The sequence below is a fragment of the Canis lupus genome, chromosome 7 (genome assembly GCF_003254725.2).
Source record: "Canis lupus dingo isolate Sandy chromosome 7, ASM325472v2, whole genome shotgun sequence".
NCBI lineage: Eukaryota > Metazoa > Chordata > Mammalia > Carnivora > Canidae > Canis > Canis lupus.
In genome coordinates, this window is record NC_064249.1 from 43,735,100 (window position 1) to 43,757,869 (window position 22,770).

At 44.3% G+C, this 22,770-nt stretch overlaps 1 long non-coding RNA gene across 14 annotated transcripts in view; it reads left to right on the top strand.

Moving 5' to 3' along the window:
* Positions 1-22,770, top strand: part of LOC112647775 (uncharacterized) — a 52,879-nt gene that overhangs the window by 26,100 nt on the left and 4,009 nt on the right. For 10 of the 14 annotated variants that reach the window (XR_004817377.2, XR_003128464.3, XR_003128456.3 and 7 more), the window contains 2 exons: positions 13,685-13,812; positions 14,858-14,931. This is a non-coding gene — a long non-coding RNA (uncharacterized LOC112647775). Of the gene's footprint in view, positions 1-13,684; positions 13,813-14,857; positions 15,053-15,574; positions 16,381-19,375; positions 19,516-22,770 lie in introns of those variants that run through there. The other 4 variants (XR_003128457.3, XR_003128458.3, XR_003128460.3 and 1 more) reach the window with 3 other exon arrangements.

Sequence of the window (22,770 nt, forward strand, 5' to 3'; positions counted from 1 at the left end):
ATCCTCCCATTGCTCTCAAGGCGTTGCCTAGTCCTGCTTCCTCCCAGCCTTCTCTTATCACGCATCCCTTCTCCCCATTCTCTCTATACCCCATTCACTTTTGGGCACCTGGGTGCGTTAGTCCATTGGGCATCTGACTCTTGATTTCAGCTTGGGTCATGATCTCAGGGTCATGAAATCAAGCCCCAGGTCTGGCTCCACGCTCAGCAGAGTCTGCTTGAAATTCTCCCCTGTCCCCAATCCTCTAAATGAATAAATACAATATTAAAAAAAAATCACTCCCACCTTTCACATGTGCCAGGTATGCTCTCCAACTCATCTTTTCCTTTATAACTAACTCCTCCTTATCTTTCAAATTTGAGCATCTTTCCGGAAACCTTTGAAATCCAACTAAGACAGCTTCCTTTCTTAGATTCATATTTCTCTTTGCCACGGCACAAATTTATGCATTCTTGGTCATGATTATTCAATTCTGTAACAACAATAAGGACTGTAGAAGTTTTCAATTGCCATGGTAACTCCAGCATCTAACACAGTGCTCGTATAGAGTGGGCCATTGATTCGTATTTATTGGATGAATGAATGAACGAACGAATGGAGGTTGTTTGTGAGGAAAGGAAAGCCTCTGTCCTTTCGGTGAGACAGAACAAGACTGGGGATCTGGAAATGGCAAGCATTGTGAGTAAATGAGCTCCAGATCCCAGCCTGGAGCTGAGAAGACACAGCTACTCATAACCCCAGACAAGACAGAGAAAGGGGGCACTCTTAGGAGAGCAATTCAGGCTGGCACCAGAAGCCAGCTTCACTTAAAGAAGTATAACACTTTAATTATCGTGGCACTCTGAAGGGCTAATTCAGCTGAAAACTAATTGCTGGTAAAGGCTGCCTGGGTGAGGTCAGCCAGCACACAAGAAAGGTACGAGGAGACAATGAAACTTTGAATTAGTATGCTGGAAACATCTGAAACATATTCATTGTGTTAATAGAAATGCCGAAGTATATTAGACATTTTGGGGGGCTTATTATTCATATTAGTTATAATATGGAAATCAAATTTTATTTCTAAATTGCAATCAAATGATATTTTCTATTAAAACTTTAATAGCAAGCCAAATTAAGCACTGCTACGGGTTACATATTACTAATCCAGTTTGGTTATCACTCATTTTTTTTATTCTGTTATGAATCATCATGGGAATGAAATAAAACGAGATATTTTCCAAAATGAACTGAAAAGCCTTTTCCTGAACAGAGCAGAGAAACTGCTTAAGAGTTCAAATGAGTTAATACCGCCTCAGTAAAATAAACAAAGGCAAGCACTGACAGGGAAGCTGCACATTGGTGAAAATAATTCACCTCCTTCTTCTATCACATCGCCCTGCAGGACCAAGAGCTGAAGTTCTAAGAGGTCAATTAATCAAACTCCTGTCTCAAGACAAAATTGCATAAAATCCTTCCTTAAACTAACTGACACCCCATTAAGAACCAACCTTGGCTTACTTCTTTGTCCAAAGTGCAGTGGCCTTTCCCAAAATGTATTTGGAGTCCTCATTGCCTCTTGCACATAGTAGGTGCTCAACAAAACCCTGATGGTGTTGACTTAATAATTACAAATTAACCTCTCAAAGGCATCTATTGATATTATATAAACATATAGATCACCCAAAACAATACTTGACACACAGAAGGTGTTTATAAATACAAAGTCTTTTTTTTTTTTTTCTGCCAGGGAAAGTTTGAGAGAGCAGTTAGTTCCCTGGTCCATCCAAAAATCACTGTAAGGGCACATGTGTGGCTCGATTTGTCAAGTGTCCGACTCTTGATTTTGGCTCAGGTCATGATCTCTGGGTTGTGAGATCGAGCCCTGCATTGGCCTCCGTGCTCTGCATAGAGTCTACTTGGGCTTCGTCTCCCTCTCCCTTGGCCCCTCCCACTCCCACTCACCCTCTCTCTCCTTCTCTCATAATAAATAAAAACATAAAATCATTATATTGATAATAGATAGCATTGGAGTGGCGACCACGGGCCAGGCCCTGTGCCAAGCTCTTTATATACACTATCACATGTGTCATATACAACAACCATAGTAAGGGGAGTTACTATTAGCCCCATTCCACAAAGGAGAAAAATGAGACACTGAAAGGACATTCATGTGCCCAAGTTTCACAAAGCTTCACGTGGTAGAGCCAGACTTCAAGTCCAGCAGCGTGATGCCACTACTGGTGCTCCAACCCAGGACCATAAAGCCTCTCTCGTGCACCAGAAAGTGTGCAAGAGGCACTCACTCTGGTGTATGAAAGGCCTTCCTTTCCCTCCGGAGCTCCGTCCAGGGCTCTCCCAGACACCCAAGGGATGGAGATGGGTTGGTTTTGCTTCAAGCTCTGGCTGTTCTCCCTCCTCCACATCCTCAGAAGCTGCAGGAGAGAAGGCCCCAAGTACCTTCGGCCACCACGCGCTGGTTGTACAAATATGGTTACAATCAGAGGAAGTATCCAGGTGTTTCTCAGGACTCCCTTGCCCTGTAGGGATCCAGAAATAATTGACCCAGACTTTCCAAAGCCGACCCCTGACTCTTGCCGCTCCTCCTGGTCCCCTCTACTTCCAGCGTCTGGGTCGCTGCATGCTCTCCATGCCAGGCTGAACAGTGAACAGTACCTCGGCTTCCTTAAACCCAGGAGCTCAGAATGTAACCTGATTTGGACATTGTGTCTTCATGGACATAATCAAGTTAAAACGAGGTCTTGCTGGACGTGAGTGGATCCTGAATCCAATGACGGGTATCCTTATAGCCAAGAGAGAGAGAGATTTGGAGACGCAAGGGGAGGCCACGTGGAGGCGGAGGCAGTGATGGGAGCCAAGGCATGCCAGGGATTGCCAGGAGCTACCAGCAGCGAGAAGAGGAGAGGAAGTATCCTTTTCTAGAGCCTTCAGAGGGAGCCCAGCCCTGCGGACATCTCGACATTGAACTTCTAGCTTTCAGAACTGTGAAACAATAAATTCCTATTGTTTTAAGCCAGGCAGGGTGCAGTATTTTGTTACAGCAGCCTGAGAAAGCTGATTCACCATTTCCATGCTGGCTCAATCCAGACGCACACATCCGTCACCTTCTGTCCCCGAGTACCAAGCGTCTTCATGAGGTCAGCGCTCAGGTGAGACTTAGTGTGGTCCTACACTCAAGCCAAGCCCCACACTTTGAAAATCAAAGAAAAAAATAACTTTATCCTTCTACACCAAGAGTTAAAACCTTGTAGGGGACCCAGCCCTTTCCAGAAATAGGTCTCACTCACTCTCAGAAGGCAGGAAGCATCATAAAGAGCATTTTACGTTTTTTTTTTTTTCTTTTTTCTTTTTTATAACAAGCTTCCCATTTTTCCGGCATTGATCCTGCCCTCTCCTACGGGAACTGCTGCCAGCTTAAATTTTTGCCAAGGAGTCCCATGGGCATCTCGAGCCACCACTGGAGGTTGGTCCATCTGCCCCAGGCCCAGGCCTCCATGCATTGCCTGAGAGCCCTGCCTTGCCCTGAGCTCACTTTTACCTGCCCTGGAGCAGTAGGAGTGTGACTTACAGAGATGCTGGTTACCAGCTCTTGTGGTTTGCACTCATTCTGTATTTCCCTGCAACTGTGGGCCCTGCTAGCAATCAGTCTGGGGTCTCTGAGGCCTCACGGGGCACAGCCCGAAAGCTAGGAAGCATTGTGGGGAATCACTCCTCTGACAGACCTTGATCCTTGGAAGGGCTCCATCCCCAGCACGTTCTTCCTCAGTGCCCCATGCAGGTAGACTGGGGCAGGCCCTTCCTCTCACCCCAGGTGGGCACCAGTGTACCTAACTTTGAGTTGCCTACCCAGCTTGGGCCAGCACAGGCCCTGCTATGTACATGGACCAGAAGCTGCAGTGATAGCAGTCATGATGGCAGGTAACACCAATGGCCAAGTGCTGCACCATTTAACTCATTTACTCCTCACAACATCCCTGGGTGGCAGATGAGAAAACTTGAGAGCCTGCCCAAGGTTACCAGCAAAGAAGGAGCAAAACAGTGATTCAAATGTGGACCCGATGCCTCCAGAGCCCACCCCATGGCCCCGGTATGGCCTGCCTCTCAGCTGTCATCCTCTGGTTGGGACCAGACACCAGCACAGAGCACAGGAGCTCACTTCTAACAGAGCACACCCTCCATGGCTTTGGAGAATTCACAACATGCCACAGCCCACTTTGTCTTATAGAAAAGCTTTTAATGTCCTGCAAAAATCCACTATCCATAGGGCTTCAGGAAGCATAAGTTTGCATCCAAGTTTCTTGGCTCTTACCTATTTGTCTCCCCTGCTCACATTCCCTTTCTTTGGCCCTGTTGACCAATGTCCCCTCCTTGCAGGCGAGCCCCAGAACACCTCCCACAACCGGCAGGTGATGTTGGAAGCATCAGGACTGTCAAGGAGAAGAATGACCACCCTCCTCTGGCCAATGCCTTAAATGTCCTCTTTAGGCTGTTTGTTCGTCTGCTTGAGATAGGAGATGGTGATAATAAAAATCATGCATCTTCACTGGAAAAAATGTCAAACTATACAAAAGCATTGAGAGGAATAATTAAAGCTCCCTCTATTCCTCTCTCCTTCACCTTTGCCACTTCCAGGCCCAGAATTAAGCTGCATCACCCTGGGTCACTGGCCTTCTGTGGATGAGCCCTCTCCCACTGCCCCCCACAACCCCAACCTGCACTTCTGAGCAGAGGGATCAAAGGCAATCAGGAAAGAACCCTGGTGGGGAAAAAGGTAATCTCAGATCAGAGGTGGGGTGCCTAACACAGAGCCAAGAGTCCCTTCAATGAGATGTACAGCTTCACACTTTTGCTAATGTCTGAGCAGAAGGGAAAAAAAAAAAAAAAGAGGGAGGAGAGGATAGCCTGCTGGAAGTCCGGATAGTCAGTGCTGGAAGGAATCTTAGAGGGCGCAGAGGGTGACTCTGGGGACCCTGGCTAGACACACACTGGAGCAGCTGGCAGCCCCGACACAGCCTCTCCACCTGTCTCCTCTGTCCTTGAGCACTTGCAACAGGTAATGATGCCCTTAAACTTCCCCTCTCCCTCCCTCCCTCTCCCTCTCTTCTCTCCCTTTCTTCCTCTCCTTGATCTCCCTCCCTCTCATACTTCTGACTTCCCAGTCTTAAAACCAGAATGTGGTTCCATCTGAAAACCTTCTGCCTTCAGAGCTGCCAGCCTTTGCACTTCTGCAGGTAAACGATCCAGGCAGAGGCAGCAGGATAGAGGGTGGTGTGAAGAATGCTCGCCTAATTCTCTCACTATTAGCCTACAGAGACAAGCACTAAGGATAATAATCCACCCCTACATCCCCCAAACCCACCAAAAAATAAAAAATAAAACAAACCCAACCCTGTCATTTCCCTCCTCCCCCAGGGTCCACTGTATTTCCCTTCAGAATCAGAAGTAAATTATCTCCAAAGAAGGGTTCATTAAGAATAAATAATAATTTGCACTTCTTGTGCACCTTTTGTCTAAGTATCTCAAAGCGCTTTACTTAATTAATTAATTAAGAGAATTAATTAATTCGGAAAACACTCCTGGAGGGAGGGAAGGTGTACTTAATGACACCTGTTTTCCAGATGAGTAAACTGAGGCCCAAAGCAATGGGCTCAAGGTCACAACAGGAAAAGGGGCAAGATGGGGTTGGGGTCTTGAGTAGGGGTAAGAGTGGCTTTGTTCCAACCTGCTAAGGCTTGGGTACCCAGAGGGCAGGACAGGGAGGGCGTGGGAGGAAGGGAGCTGGAGATTGGAGAGAAGAAAGCTAAAGTGTTGGCCTTTGAAGCTAAGAGTGTAGCAGAGGCTGTCAGGGTGAGTCCAGGTGAACACTAGGTGCTATGGCTCCCGGGTCAGAGACCCTCGATCCAGAACCCAGGCTGGGTAGGCTCCTGACAGAGGGCCCGAGCCCTTCACAGGCTAAGAGAAGGTTCTGAGTGACAGGCACATGGCTCCCCTGGTAAGGTGGCGGTTGACACACAATTAAATGCTTCTGAGCCCCCAGCACCTCCCTAGATGCTCCTTAGTGGGCCTAGAGCTAATCAGAGTGTGGGGCTCTTCGTGTGGGGTGAGCAGGCTCCCCTGCTAGACCAGGTGAGTGAGAGGCAGTCAGCACTCCTCAAACACCCTCCCCACCAGCCTAGCCCTTGGGATCCTCCCCCAGCCCCTCGTCAACATCTCAGAAACCCCAGCCATTGCTCTGGGCTCCAAGTCCCAACGTCACCTGGCTGACTTTTGTCCAAAACACAAGTGGGGCAGCAGGTAGTTCTCAGCAGTCCCCAACTCTCCGCATGTCCCCTTGTGTCTGTCCGATCCACAGCCTCTGACCATCCAGCCCCAAGTGCCCGGCTGCTCCCAGCAAAGCTAATTAGGCCACATGTGCACGCCCCCACATGTACACATGCCCCCATGAATATGCACGGCACTACAAATTAACAACCCAAGCTTGTCTTTTTCATTGTGTTTTTATTATGATGCTCCTCAATGATGTTTTTAAATGAATTTTGAATAGTCCCCGTAATTTGGTTTGTTCTACATTGCAGTGCAAGTGTGAGGGCCCCGCAGGAATTTCTGCGAGGAATACAATATTATGTGAGCATGGCTTCTGCTTGCTTTCTGCTTCCTCATAATTAAGCTTTATTGAGTTGTAAAATGAATAACAATTAAAAAAACCTGTTTATTGATCCAGGTGCGACATGCAGACATATAAGAAAACTTTCTCCAATTCCTGACCTCACGAAGTGGCCCTGGACTCATGTCCGCTCTCTCACCCTTCCATTTCGGTTATGAGCAATGGATCTCCTTCAGCTGCGGGTGGAGCTTTCTCTGACACCATGAAGCGCCATGAAGGGAATCCTAACTAGAGCTTGTCAGGGGCAGAAGTCAGTGGAGATTGTAGGGACTCCTGATTTACTTCTTCTTAGTGACCAAAATTCCTTGGGAAGTCTACCGTTTTGGTAGATTGTGCCCTGTTAACATGCAATTAACCTCAGGAAGGAATACCATATTTCAGCCTCATAAAATCTGATGGCCTAACAGGACTTAGATGTAGGATTCTTTCAGAGAAAGGGCTAGCTGAAAGGTCTCTGCAGAAGTGAAACTTGGCAGATAGGAATCAGTGATGCTACAGGGATGGCTCAGAGCACAGGGCAGCAGTGGTGATGATCAGTCTGCAGGTGGCCAGTGGGTGCTGACTCCAGCTGGCCTGAGCAGCAGAAGGGCAAGAAGAGGAACAGACCCCCTGTGAGAGGTGCAAAGGGAAGTGGGAAGGGCCCCGAGGTACACCCTACCCTGCTGTCTTCCTTCTTGTCAGACATACCAAGAAACCTAGCCAGCTTAAAACATGCAGAACTCAATGGATCTGATCCCTGTGTATACAGAACAAAACTAAAGTGCTGGAGTTCTAGTTTCCAGTTCAGCCTGACAGTTAAAAACTCCAGGTAGATACACTCATGTGGGGGCAATCCCCACAACCCCCTGAGATTGACCTCCAGGAGCTTGATTAGGTTCTCATAGTAAATATCCCCTGGTGCTTCTAGCAGGCGGAGGGGAAAAGGAATCATTCTGAAATAAGCCAGAGCACTCTATTTCTTCTTAACAAGGCCAGCTGTCAGGAAAAACTAGTTAGCTAGAGCCTAACTTGCTAGAGTATTGTCAAAGCCTGACCGGCCTGAGGGAAGGGAAATACCCAACCCTAGCCAACCCTAACCTACCATGGGGGCAAATGGAAATACATGACTCCAGGCAGCTCTAGCCATCCCTTCCCAACTAAGGGAGGTAGGGTGGTGGGGGAAGAACCTAAGAAATGTTTGTGAGATTCACAATCCAGAGGCATAGGCTCACTAAAACACTGAGACCTATTCATATGACTATATAATGCATTCTCTCTCCCCACCCTACCCCCAACCTCACTGCACTATTACTAAACACCTATTTACGGCAATTCCTTTTACCTGGTACATCATGTCTGGCTATCAAAAACAAAGTGCAAGGCATCCCAAAAGGCAGAAAAACAAAATGGGAAGAGACAGAGAAACCGTCAGAGCCAGACATGGCAAGGATGTTGAAATGATCAGACCAAGAATTTAAAACAACTATGATTAATATGCTAAGGACTCTAATTGACAAAGTAGGCAATATGCAAGGAGATAAAGCAGAGACGTGGAAATTCAAAGAAAGAACTGGTAAAGAAATGCTAGGGATAAAAAACATTTTAGCAGAAATGAAGAATGCCTTTGATGTGCTCATTAGTAGACTGGATATGATTGAGGAGGGAATCTCTTGAGGTTGAGGTTATAACAATAGATACTTCCAAAACTGATAAGCAAAGAGAACAAAGACTGAAGGAGCCAGGGAAAAAATACCTCTGCGGTACACCTACGAAACATGTAACATACACAAAATGAGAATACCAGAAAGAGAAAGGAACAGAAGTACTTGAAATAATAATGACTGAGAATTTTCCCAATTGAGTATCAGACCAAGTCATAGATCCAGGACACTCAACACAACAAGCAGGAGAAATGTCAAAAACAAAAACAAAAACTACACCTTAGACATACCATTTTCAAACTACAGGAAATGAAAGATAAACAAAAAGTCCTGAAGGAAGCCAGGGGGAAAGAACATCTTATCTACAGAAGAACGAAGATAAGAATTATACCCTATTTCTCCCCCAGAAACCTGTAGGGTTCCATGTTTAAAGTGTAGAGAGGAACAAACCAGCAACCCAGAATTCTGTAGCCTACAAAATTACCCTTCAAAAGTAAAGAAGAAATAAAGACTTGCTTGAACAAACAAAAATTTAGAGAATTTGTTTCCAGAAGATCTGTCTTGCAAGAAATGTTAAAAGTTCTTTAGAAAGAAGGAAAATACTCTAGTTCAGGAACTTGGATTAAGCATTGGAGAAAAAAATAAGCAAAAGTAGAATAAAAACTTTTTCTCATTCTTAGTTAACAAATAATAGTTTGTTCAAAATAATAGCAACACTGTATTCAATTACACATGCTTATGTACATTGTGTGTGTGTATTTATGTGTGCTTATATATAAGTGAAATGAATGACAGCAATGATACAAAGGATGAGAAGGAGGAATTAGGATTATTCTGTCATTATAAGGTACTCACATGACCCATGAACTCTTGTAATGTTACTTGAAAGTGGCCTTAAGTTAGCTGTAAATGTACATTGCAAACTCTAGGGCCACCACTAAAAACAAGTAAAAAATGAAAGACAACTGATATGCTAAGAAAGGAAAGAAAATAGAATTGTATAAAATGCTCAACTAAAACTACAAAAGGTGGGAAAAGAGTGGAAGACAAAAATAAGAACAAAGATCAATAAATAGAAAACAGTAACAAATATGATAGGTATTAATCCAACTCCATCAATAATCACTTTGAATAATCAGTGGTCTAAATGCACCAATCAGAAGATAGACATTGTCAGGGTGGGTCAAAAAATATGCTCCAACTATATGTTTTCTACAAGAAATCCATTTAAAATATAAAGGCACATAAAGACTAAAAGTAAATGGATGGAAAAAATATACATGCTAGCACTACCCAAAAGAAAGCAGGAGTAGCAGCTATCTTACTTTCAGACACAGCAAACTTCAAAGCAAAGGTAGTTATCAGGGATACATAAGGAATAAAATGGTCAATTCTCCAAGAAGACTTGACAAACTTTAACATGAATGTGTCAAAAAACAGGGTATCAAACTACATGAGGTAAAAACTGATAGAAAATAGATGAATCCACTACCATAGTTGAAGACTTCAACATCCCTCTATCAGAAATAGATCCAATGGGAGGAAAATCAGTGAGAACATAGCAGAATACAGCAACACCATCAATCAGCTAGATACAATTGACATTTATAGACTACTCCATCCAACAAAAACAGAATTCACATGCTTCTAAGCTCACATGAACTTTCACCAAGCTAGACCACATAATGGGCCATAAAGCACACTTTAACAAATTTAAAAGAATAAAAATCATATAATGCCTGATCTCAGACTACAATGGAATTAGATTAGAAATCAACAAAAGAAAGATAAGTAGAAAATCCCAAAACAACACACTTCTAAATAACATATGAACCAAAGAAGAAATATCAAGAGAAATTAGAAAATATTTTGAACTAAATGAAAATACAGCTTATCATAATTTGGGGGATGTAGCTAAAGTAGTGCTTAGAGGGAAATGTATAGCATCGACTACACATATTAGAAAAGAAGAAGTCTCTAAATCAATAATCTAAGTTTCACCTTAGGAAATTAGAAAAAGAAGAGCAAATTAAACCCACAGTAAGCAGAAGAAAACAAATAAGAATTCAAACAGAAATCAACAAAATCTAAAACAGGAAATCAATAGTGAAAATCAACTTAATCAAAAGTTGGTTTTTGAAAAGATCATTAAAATCAATAAGTCTCTAGCCAGGCTATTTATAATAATAACAACAACAATAACAATAATAATAATTTCTTCTATTGACAGAGGAGAAAAAACAATACAATGGAGCAAAGAGTCTTTTCAGCAAATGGTACTGGAACAACTGGACATCTATATGCAAGGAAAATGAATCTGGACATTTCCACAAAAATTAACTCAAAATGGATACAGACCTAAATGTAAAACACAAAACTATAAAACTATAAAACTCCTAAAAGATAACATAGAAAAAACCTAGAGGACCTTGGTGTTTAATTTTTAAAACTTAAAATATTTTATTTATTTATTTTAGAGAGAGAGAACACAAGCATGGGGAGGGGCAGAATGAGGGGGAGAAGCAAACTCCCTATTGAGTGGGGAGCCCGATGTGAGGCTGATCCCAGGACCCTGAGATAATGCCCTGAGCCAAAATCAGATGCTTAACCAACTAAGCCACCCAGGCACCCCAGCAATGACTTTTTAGATAGAACACCAAAGACATAAGCCATGAAAGAAATAATTGATGAGCTGGATAGCATTTAAATTAAGAACCTCTGCTCTGTGAAAGATAGTGTCAAGAGAATGAGAAGACCAGCCAGCCACAGAGTGGGAGAAAATGTCTGCAAAAGGCACATTTGATAAAAGATGGTTACCTAGAATGTACAAAGAACTCTTAAAATTCAACTGTAAAAAAGAAACTGATTTCTTAAAAAATGGGCCAAAGGCCTTAACACCTCACCAAAGAAGATAAACAGATGGCAAAAAAGCATCTGAAAAGATGTTTCATCAAAGAAACGCAATTTAAAACAAGATACCAGTACACACTGATTAGAATAGTCAAAATTCAGAACACTGACATCAAATGCCTCCAAGGATGTGGAGCAACAAGAACCTTCATTCATTGCTGATGGAAACACAAAATGGTACAGCCCCTTGGAAGACAGTTTGGCAGTTTCTTGCAAAACCAAACACACTCTTACCATATAATCCTGTAATCACACTTCTTGGTATTGACCTAAAGGAATTGAAATCCACACAAAAGCTTTTACATGGAAGTTTATAGCAGCTTATTCTTAATTATCAAAATTCAGAAGCAACCAGGATGTCCTCCAGTAGTTGAATGGATAAACAAACTGGGTACTTCGGACAAATGAAATATTAGACACCAAAAAGAAATGAACTTTCAAGCCATAAAAAGACATGAGGATCCTTAAACGCATGATACTAAGTGAAAGAAGCCAATTTGAAAAGGCTACATACTGTTTGATTCCAACTACTTGACATATGGGAGAAGGCAAAATTATGGTGACAGTCAAAAGATCGGTGGTTGCCAAGGGTTGGCAGGGAGGGAACAGTAGACGGAGCACCGAAAATGTTTAGGGCAGTGAAACTACTCTGCGTGATATTCTAATGGCGGATACATGTCATTATACATGTGTCCAAACCCATAGAATGTACACCATCAAGAGTGAGCCCTAATGTGAACTGTGGACTTCGGGTGATAATGATGTGTCACTGTGGATTCATTCACTGCAACAAATGTCCCACTCTGGTGGGGGTAATGGGGGCATATGGGAAATCTCTGTACATTCCAGTGAGTTTTGCTGTGAACCTAAAACTGCCTCAAAAAAAAAAAAAGTCTGAGGATCCCTGGGTGGCTCAGCGGTTTGGCGCCTGCCTTCAGACTGGGGCGTGATCCTGGGGTCCTGGGATCGAGTCCCACGTCGGGCTCCCTGCATGGAGCCTGCCTCTCCCTCTGCCTATGTCTCTGCATCTCTGTGTGTGTGTGTGTCTCTCATGAATAAAAAAATAAAATATAAAATAAAATAATAAAGACAGAGAGGAAATGTATGTACCTGTTAAGTTCAGGGTGTGCTTATCTGCACACACATGTACATGTCCATGCCTTCTAGTCACATGGCATGTCACAAAGTGCTTCATGTGTAAGCATCCTGCAGATGTTGGAAGACCGGTGTCTATCTCATGTTTTCTAATATTTTAGGGTACCTATGCTCATGTGTATGTTGGATCTGTATGTGTATATATGTGTACAAATTGTGTGTGTACATAAATTGATATGTGTGCAAATGTGTTGATTTTGTGAACTGTTTTTGCAAACCACATGCATATATTAATGCATGTATACTGTGCATATATATGTATGTATCTGTGTGTGTGTGTGTGTGTGTGTGTGCATGTGCGTGTACACGTGTGAATAATGATATTCTGGCTAGCAGTGAGGACAGGACCAGCAGACAGGTAAACTTCTGAATGTCTGGCAAGGCATGAAGACCTGTGTGTCCAGGTGGGTTCACTTCTGAGAAGTGGGGCCCCTTAGGAACTGGCACTGAAGTAACCCCCTCACCAAGGGCACTGCCATAGGGAGGGAGCTGGCCTCAAGGCCACACAGGCTCATAACCCTGGAGTGCTGGACGGCTGGGCTCTGGCCAAGGCCGCTCCCTAGAGGAGCAAAGCTCGGGGGCATTAGTCACAGGCCAACCCAGGGGCCAAGGCTGGAGGGAAAGCCAAGCACAAATAGGCTGCAGGGTGTGAAGTCCCTGAAGGCCCTGTCCCTCCTCACGCTCTAGATTTGCCCCCTGGGAGCTGGAAGGAGGCAGATACCTAGATGTATGTCACTCTGTCCACAAGGAATGCTCTGGGTGGTGTATCTGAAGCCAGCAATGTAACACTCAACTCCCTCTGGTCATGAGGAAACGAGTCTCAGAAGGGCTTGTCCCAGGTCACCCAGGAATCAGGCTAGCCCAGCACACAGTGTGGAGAAAGGATTATTGAGGAGTTAGTAAGTGAAGAAATGAATGGCGAGCTGAATGAAACGGAGGAAGGGAAAAGAAAGGATTATCTGAGTGGGAAATAGGGACCATCCTGAACTTTTGACCCTCTACTCCTAATTCCAAGGAGGGGAAACAAGAGACGCCTAGTGGAGATGGAGTCATTAAAAATGGGGAACTTGATCTATCTTCCAAGGATGGAGAGGAGGTATAGAAGGAGTTCACTGCAAGTATTGTGTTTTCGTATGTGGTTATTTTGAGATGTTTTTGTGTGTATAAAGGAAAGTTTTATGTGGATGTGTATTTGGGCATATGAATGTTACCCTGGATAAAGGGGGACTGAAAAAAAAGCCCAAGTTCACCTTCTGAGATAATGAGAGATTTAATGCAATCACAAATAATCACGATTGATTAATTCATTCCACAGATGTGGTCAGCACTGAGCTGGGAACCATGACGGATACCATGATAGATCAGACCCTCACTGAAGGAATGAAATGTGTTGGCCAACATGAGAATCAGGGGGGAGATTGCAAGGGGCCAAGAGAGACACAGGTGAGGGGCAAGAGGTGTTAGGAGAAGCCAAGAGGCGCAATGGGGGAGGAGGGCACTTGCGCCCAGTGAAGGGCTCGTGTAGCTGAGCCTCGGGTTTCTGACTCACACAGATGGCTGGGGTTCATGCACCTTATATGAGGGGCGTTACCACCATGATTTCTAGCCTCCGCTCATCATTCTGAAGCATGTTATTAGAAGGTCGTGGTTAGGGTGACCACTTGCCTTAGCGTCCAAATCGAGACACTCGAAAGTCAAAGAGGGCACGATTAGTGATGATGCCAGACAGCTAGCACAACCTGGAACCGTCATATGCAAACTGGGACCGTGGTGACCCTGGTTGTAGAGCTTAGCAGCAGGCTGTCCCCAAGGTCCCAGCGGCCACAGTGGGGACAGGGGACATCTGCTGCCATGCCATCCCCCTGCTTCCAGAATATGGGTTGGGTCCCATTCCACTCAGCAGTGAAGCTAACCCATGGTGCAGGGACCCGTGCTCAAGAAGGGAACATGGGAGAAAAGGCTCCTGGGGCCTCCCATGTCTCGCTGCCCCCCAGCCGGGCTTGGCGCTCAGGGCCCTGGGTGCTCAGCAAGCCTGCTGCTCAGCCCAGGGTCTTAGCACTCACTGCCCCCACAGTAACACCGCCGTCTTCCCGCAGTGCCAGCCCAGGCGGGCGGCTCTAATGGATCACTTGCATTATCTCCCTCATCACTGCTTAAATATTTATCAGACCATTATGTATTTAGTGGCCAGGAGCAGGGAGTGGAAGGGGCGGAAGGCAGAACTGCTTGGACCAGATGCAAGGGTTAATTACAGATTGGGTAAATCCCCCTGATTTAAAAATTAAATAAATAAACATGGTTGGGAGATAGAAAGGGACCGTTACTTACAGGTAAGGAAGTCCAGGGCAGCCTACTCCAGGCTTCAGTGTCTTCCAGCACCTCGGGTTATTATCTTGCTGTTCCCTCCCCCTACCTGCAAACCTGTGGGCTGCCTGAGCCTTAAACCAGCTTCTAATTAAAACCTGTACTTGCGTTTTTACTCCTCTAGCAACCAGTGTGTGGGAAAATTCAAGCTCTCCTAGAACCCAAGTCAACATCCGCCTCATAAAAGAAGTTCTGAAGGTAACTCCAGGGCTGGCACTGTGAAATATTGTTCATTATAACGAAGCAGCTGAGATAATGCTGTTTTCTAATTTCCCTTTCTCAGTCAGAAATTAAATAAAAAGTCATGTCTAAATTACAATACTGGATTGAGATCAGACGAGGGCCCCATGCAGAGAGCTCATGATCTATCCTTCCCACATTTTACAGCCATTAAAAAAGATTATCGCCGGTTTTCCCCTCCCTTTTCTTTGAGGCCATTTACATTTGTTCTGAACTCTCACTGTGTTTTATTCGAATCTCTTAAAAGTGCCAGTGCACATAATAAGTCAATCACAAACTTAAATTAAGAAAAAAACAAAACAGGCACCCGGGCAAACTAGGGTTCTGAACTCTAAGCTCAGCGACCTAGCAGGTCTCTAACTTGGCTGTTAACCCTCACCTCCTCAGCCCCACACTTTGGCCCACTACTGGACTGGCAAAGCCTGGGCAGAGAGGGTTCACTCCATGCAAAAATAGCCTGCATCTCTGCAGCCCTCCCTCACAGCCGAAATGCCCCTTGGACCAAATGAAAATGCTGGGCCGGCTGGTAAAGGGAATTTTTAAAATGCTAATGAGCCTTTAATATTAAATGTAATTGAGCACTTGTTTGACTATTCAACAGGAGGAGAAAAAGAACATGGGCACATTCTGTCAGTTGTAATAGAAATTGTTGGTATTCCCAGAATGCACAAAATGTTGGAGCTGAAAATCATTACTTTTGATGGACTTTGTTACTCTGCATCATTATGAATCATCCTTACTGGGCATAAGTCACTTCCTATCAATCACTGAGATAGTATGAATGAGCACCTACTATGCGCGAGGCACTGCATGCAGGAATGAACAAGGGACAATGTATTCTAGAATCATGTGATCGACGCCTCTGAGACACTAGCCCCACAGGTGTGCTCACTGTCTAGCCGAGACAAGAGCACGTTTAGATTTTAAAGAGTGGCACAAATTACTATAAGTTCAAGGCACAGATCAGGCCTGAGCACAGATTCTAGAAGTTTAAGGAAGGTGGGTCTCTGTGGGACACATTAGTCAGATAGGGTTCGGTGAGGGAGAAGGGCTTGAGCTGGACTTTATAGATCAGAGAAAGTTTAACAATGAGGACAGAAGATGAGAAAACACTCCAGAAAGGAATGAAGTGTGAGCAAAGGCCTGGGGATAATGTGCAGAAAATTTAAGGAGGCAGTTAGCAGGGCAGGGCCTGGAGCAGACACAGGGCATGGGGATGGTCTATGGTGGCCACAAGCAACCTCCTCAGAAGGCCACCCAAAGGAGGAAGGGTGTGACAGCATATGCTATGGTTCCCCCAGACGGTGAGCAGGACAAGTGGGATCTGCCCTCATGCTGCTCTTGAGAGTTGCAGTGAAAATGACCTAGAAGAGACTTACCACCTGGACACCTACTGCAGCAGCCAGCTGCAAGCCCACTGGCTATCATCATAGAGATGCAAAATCCGATGAGCTGCTGGAGCAACTCAGGCGGCAAAGGGCACATTGGTTGCAGCCCAACAGGCAACAACCAGAAGAGAAAAGGGGCAGAGAAGCTGGGCAGGTTTAAATGGCAGGCATAGTGGCAATGCCCCTAGATTGAATTCATAGATGTCATATACTTTTGTCTCTCTGCGGTGTCTTTCAAGTGTCATCCAAGCCAGCCACAGAGTGATGCTCCAACATCAATCACATCCACATTCTATGAGCCAAAATGCCGTCACTCTTCTGACTCCTTGATGTGAATGAGTTCAGTTGAACTTGAAACCCATCCGCCTCATCACAAAAACTTTCAACACTACATTTGTCAATGAAAGAAAAGGAAGGCTGTTAAATACTTTACATATAATTTCAACTGTTATGAATCTTTAATGGTGATAAAAATGGCTTTAAATTTTTTATCACTCGCTTGTGCAAACAAAGTTTCTTATCAAGGGTGACTACCAAGAATCTATAGAGATCATCAGTAAAAGAGCCTTGATCAGGCATGTGCGTAGCCATTTCAACCATAATCCCTGATATAAAACAGTTATATTCATGGAAAGAAGCAAGCTCAAGTTTCTTATTAGAACTGGGAAGATGGTTTATCCTAATTCAACATATATTGTCTTTCCTGATATACTATACTTTATTTTTTATCTTGTAGAATATACAGAAAATGGAATGACCTTTTTCCCCTCAGCCCCAAATAGAACCCCAAATTCCCAATGGTTTCTTTTAATGTGCAGTACAAATATTCTTGTTTTCTTGTACGTCACGACCTTAAAAGGTTGCAAAACCCTGCTCTAAGGTATTTTGCTTGATCTTCATGGACCTCGGGGAGTATACAAGTCTGATTGTCACCTAAGTGCCCTTTTACCATTGTATGCAAATCAGTGTGACCATGAGCCTTCCCCAAACCCGACAGAAGGATCTACAGGAGCCAAAGATGGCACCTTATGACCCTGAAGAGGTTCCCCCTCGGAGTCGTTCAACTGATACCTCCTACTGTGGGTGCTGCCTAGGACTGAGTCCCTACTGGTAGCAATATGCGGTCTAGTGAAGGAAGGAGGAGTGGGGGGAAGCACTGCAGCTCCCAAATAGCAAAGACCTGCTCACTGCTTACCCAATGCAACTCTCCTTCTGCAGTTCTTCTAGGCTCTCTTCTCCACCTCCTGATTTTAAATAACTTCCTGAACTATAAATGCAAAGAGTTCCAAATGAAAACTGATTGATAGCCTCGTATAATTATATAATAAAAACGCACCGATATGCATATACATTATGTGTGGGCTCATATGTCTATATGCATCTGCATCTATTCCAGAGGGAGGAATATGTAATAACGTCTTCTAAAACAAATTGTCAAGGTGTCAATAAGGAATCTCATAATGAATGTGTGGGTGTGATCTGGGGTAATTTCATTGCAATTATGTTGCTCAGGCTGATTTCCCAAGACAGGTCTTAAAGGCACAAGTCCCATTCCCAAGCGGTAAGCTGGGTGTTTTGATTCCTATGGCGTCCTCGAAGCATCACGTTTCCAGGCCAAAATGCCTTCCCTCAAACAGACCAGACCAATCTGAAGAAATTGGGTAGCTAGCAGAGCGTTAAGAGCTTCAGGCCCCAGCTATAAGCTTTTAAAAACCTGGAGGAATTTTCATGTCTGACCCCCAACAATGTTAGCAGCTGTTCGTGGCTGATGAAGAACAATGGTGCTACCCCACCAGAGAAGTAGGAAGTCCAACAACGACTATATATCAAGCACTGTCCAAAAATGCTAAGTGATGAGGAAGAGTGAAGATGGGGACTGGGTAGGCATATGCAAGAGGGGGCAAGGGGAATATGGCCCTAGGGAATTCCCAGCCTATTCAAAGGGATAGATCCATGAACAAATATTGATGATTCAAATGGAATGTAATAGAGGTCTAACCATGGGAACCCAGGACAGGGTTGAGAACATAAGAAAGACTTTGTAGGACAGGTGTCATCTAAGCTGGGCCTTGAAAGTTGGATAAAAAGTGCAATCAGTATCTAAGACATCCATTTTACATAGTGCCTTGCTCTATGCTGAGTACGGAGGAGACTCTCCCTCAATAAAATTTTGTGGGATAAAGAATAGACTGTGTTCAGGAATCTTCTCACCAGGGACAAGGCTCCCCAGCTGCCCATCCCTGAGACCAGACTGGGAAATTGCTGTTAGGAAAGCCACGTGTGTGGTCCAGGAAGTTGTGTGAATGCTGACCCCCGGCCACAGGACTGTCTGGGCTACCCATGGCAGCCATGTCCCAAGGGCTCCAAGACACAGACTAGAAGAAGAAAAGAAGGGTGATGGGGCTGGTTGCTCAGTAGGCTTCCATGGGAAATGGGGCAAGGAAATAAATCACTTTCCCTGCCTTCATGACTTCTAAATCTAGACTGGCCAGCTTACACCAGAATCCTGTCAGTTTTTGCTAATGCCTCCTCACCCCTCATCCCTGCAATGTCCTTGATACCCTCCCTCACCCCTGGTACCATCTCTCACCCCATGCACTCCTGCTCCTGAGTCCTGTCAATTGGGCCTTTGTAACATATTTTTATTCTCTGGATCCCTGCGATCATCTCCCAACTGCCTCTCACCCCTCCAATCCATCCACTCCTTGCTTCCAACCTGATTTTTCAAAATACTTAAAATGTCCCTCCCTTTAACTTTTCAATGTTCCCCTCGCCCCCCACATGAGGCTTAAACTCCTAGGCATTTCCAACAAGACCTTTATGTTCTCATACCTCCTTCCCTTTCCAGATCTATCCCTTTCCTGAACCACCAAACCCCATAGTCATGCCAAATTCCCTATACTTCCTCCAGTGCTCCCTGTTTCCTCTTGGTTCTAGACCTTAAACATGAGGATCTCTCACTCTCTCTCCCCACCCCCTCTCTGAAATGTCCCTTTCTCTTTTCTCTATAACAGGGTTAACTCAGAGAAACTTTGAAAACCTATATTCAGGCTGTCCATCTGGTTAGACACCCCACCTCCATGCTCCAGAGCACTTTGTGTGTGTTGAAGAAACAATGAACTGTTTCTCTCCTAGTCTATCACGTTCCTGAATTGTGAGTAACTTAGTGGTAGGGACTGTGCCTATGATCTGTGTAAATCTAGCACCCAACACCCAGCACAGTTCCTGGCAGATAGCATGTGCTCAATCAATATGTGAGGGAGAGAGGGTTGTTTGGATGGATGGGTGGGTGTATGGAAGGATGGATGGTTGGATAGGTATTTGTATAGATAGATGGATGGATGTGTTTTCAGAGCTTAAGCAACCTGATCAATAATAAAATGAGGTTACTTCTTCCGTCCATACTCCACCAACTAGGTCATCCTCTAAAACAGTGTATCAGATCTCCCAAAGACCCCCAGGACTAAAGAAGTAATCAGAAAATGATGGAAGCTACATGATTGCAATGGGAAGGTTCACAGCAGAAACTTAGATTAAAGCAAAAGATCCTGGCTGTAGGTCTTCCAGGGAAAGTAGAATATCCTCTGCCAATAGAAAGGAAGCTGGTCACCATATTCCAGCAGGTATCAATCCATTGTTAAGACTTTTTAAAAAGGAAATTAGTCAGGGACTTTTTTTAGGTTTTGACAAGTCAGGCAAATGGGAAAGAATTATATAAATTCTACTTCTCTTTCTGGGACTGACTCTTGACACCAAAATAAGTAAGAATCAGCCAGGTCATTCACCATCATACCAGTTACATTCTTAGAATAAAACTCTAGAAGCAGAATTACACATTTGTAAAGTATGGACATTTATAAGACTTAATAAAAATTGCCAACATCACCTCCAGAAAAGCTGTAGCCACGTGTAGTTCCAGTGTGTCCAATGTGTATCTGTTTCATTATGCTCCTACTAACATTGTAGAATCCATTTTTATATCTTTTCCAACTTGATAAGCAATAAATTATTTATCTCTTTGATAGCTAATAAAGTTGACTTTTTTAATAAGTGTGGGCTGTTCTGTAAATTTCTTGTTAATTTTCTTTGCTTGTTTCTCTATTGGATTTCTTGTACCATATTATCCATCTGCAAAGGCCTATCTTAATACATTAGTGTGATTAATCTTTTTCTGTGTGCTGCAAATATTTTTTCTATCTCTTAAGAAATGTGACTTCCTCTACTTCAACACTGGAAGTGAATTAATGAATCTTCATTAAAAATGGAGTTCACAGTCCTGTGCCAGATGCCCTGGATATGCAGGGATATGTAAGGCATGTCACCTGTCCTCAGGAAGCTTGCAATCTAGTTAATCTAGCAAGGAAAATTAGTCACAAACACATCCACGAAGAATTAACTATACAAGTCTTTAGGTAGAGAGGGTTTGCACTGACCTTGAGGCCTGGGTCAGTTCTCAAGGGACAGAAACAGGAGATGTCAGGGCATCCCAGGCAGGGGGAAAGGAATAAGATAAGGGCACAGAGGTGGGAAAGTGAAGAGCCAAGTGCAAGTAGAACAGAGATCTGTGTGGGTGAGTGGTGAGAGGTAAGGTCAGGGAGAGAGGGCCTGAAATACCCAGGCTTTCCCACAACATTGCCTTAATAGAGGCTGTTTCCCTCCCCTGACTAGACTGAGCAGAAGCCTTTGTCTCTGAGCCATTCAGATGTGTGTGCATGCTGTGTACGTTCCACTCTTTTATGATGGCTGTTGTTTGTCGGGATTGATTAGCCTTTCTATGTGGGAGCCATCTGCTGTCTGTCAGGCTCCTTGTCTCACTAGCATGTTGATTTCTATAAATTATTATGGTGTTTGGAGGTAGTGTGATGCTGTGAATCCCACACATCCAAATCAGAACTGGATTGAAAGCCATTTAATGCCTGTTTCCCTACTGCCTTCTCTTTTGGTCAATAGCTTCTCAAGTGAGCTATAATGGGAATCATCTGGGACTGCCCAGTACATTCTGCACCGTCTCCTTTCTTCTGGCCACAGGACTGAGCAGTTGGTCCTGGCCTGGCCACCACAGAACCTCATTTCCCTGGATACAGAGATGGCCCTAGGGTAAACCCGTGACTCAAGCAGGCCTGTGAGTGAGAGGAGGTGTCTTTCCAATGGGGTTGCAAAGATGAGGGAAACATATGGAGCTATTAGTCATCTTTGCTGATGAGTGGAAATGCTGAGCAGAGATAGGCAAAGATGAGACATCAGGTTTTAGAGGTATTGAGACCTTGGTTCCCACATCTCTTCCCCTCAACTCTTGGAGCTTCATCAATTTCTCCCCAGGAACAAGCATCTTTACATTTCTCCCTGCTTCAGTTAATGAGTTGGGTTTTTGTCACCCACAATACAGGGATTCTTGAATATACAGTGTCACTATCCATCTAATTGCCCAAGCTAGGTATATAGCAGTCATCCTCAAATCTTTTTCTTATACCCCAAAATCTCATCAATCACCAAATCCTCTTGATCCTACCTCTAAAACATCTTTTCAGTTACTCCGCTGTTCTCTGTAATTAGCCCTCGCCTGGTTCACACAATAGCTTTTTAACTTGTTTCCTTGGATCTTCTCCGCCTTCAAACTCATATTCCACAATGCTACCAAGTTGGTCTTTGTAGATCCAACTTTGCTTCAAAAACTCCAGAAGACATCCATGAGACAAATCTAAACCTCTCAGCATAGGATACAAGCCTGTCTCCAGCTGGTCCGTCCTACCACTTCAACCCCAGCTGCTAATGTACCCCACCTCCCAGCAGACCCATGCCTCCGTGCCTTTACACAGGTTCTTCCCCATGCCAAGAGGCCTTGGCAACCTTGTTCACCTGGTTTCTCCTCTGGCCCTCCACAATTCAGCTCACATTGCACTTCTGCAATGTACCCCTGATAAGAGGAGCATAGCATTCTTCTGGGAATTCAGGGCAGTTTGGTGTTTAGGTTAAGGACAGGAAGATGACAACAGAGCAGTTAAGAGAGTGAGCACTGAGTCAGCAGACCACAGTGTGAGTTCCAGCTCTCACCCTTGCTAGCTGTGGCTACTTGAAAAAAGCACCTAATCCTGAGGTTCACTTTTCAAATGAGGGACACAAATAAGGGTAGCCATAGAAATTAATATTAGGCAAAGTTCTTAGGTAGAACATAGCAGATACTCAATAAATGAGAGCTCTAATTGATTCATGACAGCCCCAAACCCCAATATAAGCTCCATGGGAACAAGGATGAGGTGCTGCATCTTATTCTGCTCTGTATCCATGACACCTAGCACTCTGTCTGGCACATAGTAAACATGCAATGAATATTTCTTTGATGACTTCTCATCTCTTTTCCACTGTCTTACTAGGGACAAGTGGGCAGAAGAAGGACTCTCCAATCACTACA